Source organism: Octodon degus, unplaced genomic scaffold (assembly GCF_000260255.1).
Source record: "Octodon degus isolate 3935 unplaced genomic scaffold, OctDeg1.0 scaffold00159, whole genome shotgun sequence".
Classification (NCBI taxonomy): Eukaryota; Metazoa; Chordata; class Mammalia; order Rodentia; family Octodontidae; genus Octodon; species Octodon degus.
This window is the reverse complement of record NW_004524735.1, coordinates 6,715,994-6,718,365: the sequence shown is the minus strand read 5'-3', so window position 1 is coordinate 6,718,365 and position 2,372 is coordinate 6,715,994. Positions and strand designations below refer to the sequence as shown.

The 2,372-nt window shown below is 40.3% G+C and overlaps 1 pseudogene across 1 annotated transcript; it reads left to right on the top strand.

The window, feature by feature from the left end:
- The first annotated feature begins 649 nt into the window (after nt 1-649).
- Nucleotides 650-2,332, top strand: LOC101570613 (annotated as a pseudogene). The gene has a single exon (XR_192805.2). The product of XR_192805.2 is annotated as a pyruvate dehydrogenase E1 component subunit alpha, somatic form, mitochondrial pseudogene (transcript).
- The last annotated feature ends 40 nt before the right edge of the window (nt 2,333-2,372 follow it).

The window sequence follows — 2,372 nt, the reverse complement described above, 5'->3', positions numbered from 1 at the left end:
TATATATATATATCAGAATAAAGAGGGATTAATCCCAGGAATGTAGGGATGAGTCAGTATATACAAATCCGTAAATGTAGTACACCACATCAATGGAGCCAAATTCAAATCCCATTATTATCTCAATAGATGCAGAAAAACCTTTTGATAAAGTTCAAAACTCGTTCAAGATCAAAGCTCTACAGAAAATTGGAACACATGTTGTTTACCTCAACATGATAAAACCAGTCTATGGCAAACCAACAGCCAACATGATACTAAATGGACAACTACTTAAAATCTTCACTTTAAAATCAGAAACAACTCTGCTGAATACATGCACCTACAATATATGAATGGCAATGGAATACACATCTCTGACAAAAATAAACAAAAAAGGAGGATATAAATGGATCATTTCTAGTGGAAAAAGGTATATGTCTGTATATACAAAATAGCATAAATATACAGTTACTTTCTCTTAGTTCAATGAGAAGAAGGTTTTGAACTAATAATGTGTAGACAAGAGATCCTGTCTGCATCTTGTATTAGGAACAACTACTACAAAGACAACAATATGCAATGTATTAATTATTGTATCTGTACTACTAGCCTGATTTGAAAATATCTCATTGCTACTTCTTTCTCAATAAAATTATTAAAGGAGTCCTTTTGGTGTCACCGCCTCAGCCACAGCCTGCGCTCCATGAGGAAGATGCTTGTCGCCGTCTCCCGCGTGCTGTCCGGCGCTGCCCAGAAGCCGTCAAGCAGAGTGCTAGTGGCATCCCGTAATTTTGCAAATGATGCTACATTTGAAATTAAGAAATGTGATCTTCATCGGCTCGAAGAGGGCCCACCTGTCACCACAGTGCTCACCAGGGAAGAGGGGCTCAAATACTATAGGATGATGCAGACTGTGCGCCGGATAGAGCTAAAGGCAGACCAACTGTATAAGCAGAAAATTATTCGTGGTTCTGCCACTTGTGTGATGGTCAGGAAGCCTGCTGTGTGGGACTCGAGGCTGGCATAAATCCTACCGATCATCTGATCACAGCCTATCGGGCTCATGGTTTTACCTTCACTCGGGGCCTTTCAGTCCGGGAGATTCTAGCAGAGCTAACAGGATGAAGAGGAAGTTGTGCTAAAGGGAAAGGAGGATCTATGCACATGTATGCCAAGAACTTCTACGGGGGCAATGGCATTGTTGGAGCTCAGGTGCCCCTAGGAGCTGGGATTGCTCTGGCCTGCAAATACAATGGAAAAGATGAGGTCTGTCTGACATTATATGGTGATGGTGCTGCTAATCAGGGCCAGATATTTGAAGCTTACAATATGGCAGCATTGTGGAAATTACCTTGTATTTTCATTTGTGAGAATAACCGCTATGGAATGGGAACATCTGTGGAGCAAGCTGCAGCCAGCACTGATTACTATAAGAGAGGCGATTTTATTCCTGGGCTGAGGGTAGATGGAATGGATATCCTGTGCATCTGGGAAGCAACAAAGTTTGCAATTTCCTATTGTAGATCTGGGAAGGGGCCCATCCTGATGGAGCTGCAGACTTACCGTTACCATGGACATAGTATGAGTGATCCTGGAGTCAGTTATCGTTCACGAGAAGAAATTCAGGAAGTAAGAAGTAAGAGTGACCCTATTATGCTTCTCAAGGATAGGATGGTGAACAGCAATCTTGCCAGTGTAGAAGAATTAAAGGAAATTGATGTGGAAGTGAGGAAAGAAATTGAGGATGCTGCCCAGTTTGCCACAGCTGATCCTGAGCCACCTCTGGAAGAACTAGGCCATTACATCTACAGTAGCGACCCACCCTTTGAAGTGCGTGGTGCTAACCAGTGGATCAAATTCAAGTCAGTCAGTTAACAGGAGATCACATGTAATGGATGGCCTGTTCATCAGCAATTGTAAGGAACTCAGTTTTCAACTTTGAGAAATAATATCCAAAAAATATGGTATAAGTCTTGGAAACTTTTTAAATAGCATGTAAGTTATACTAAGGAGTAACTGCATGCATGCAGGTTGTACCTTAGTGCTTAAGTGCTTCGTGTGACTATATAAAAACAAAAGTATAATCTTCCCCCAAAATTATTTCCTAAGATCATTTAATTTGTCTAAACAGAAGAACAATTCTTTGTATGCCTGTTCCAAACCTGTCATTTCTTTGGGTGATGATCCCTGGTCTTGAGGAATCATTGCTGTATTCTCATAGGACCCCTTGACCTCACAGGTAGTATAGGTGCAGAAGACTGCACTGCTTGCTTCTCCAACGTTTATGATTATAAATAAGATTTCAAAAGCCAAATTATTTTTTTCATTTATGCATTCAAAGTAAATATGAAGTTATTCTTAGCTACATTCCTATTAGATAATAAATTTAA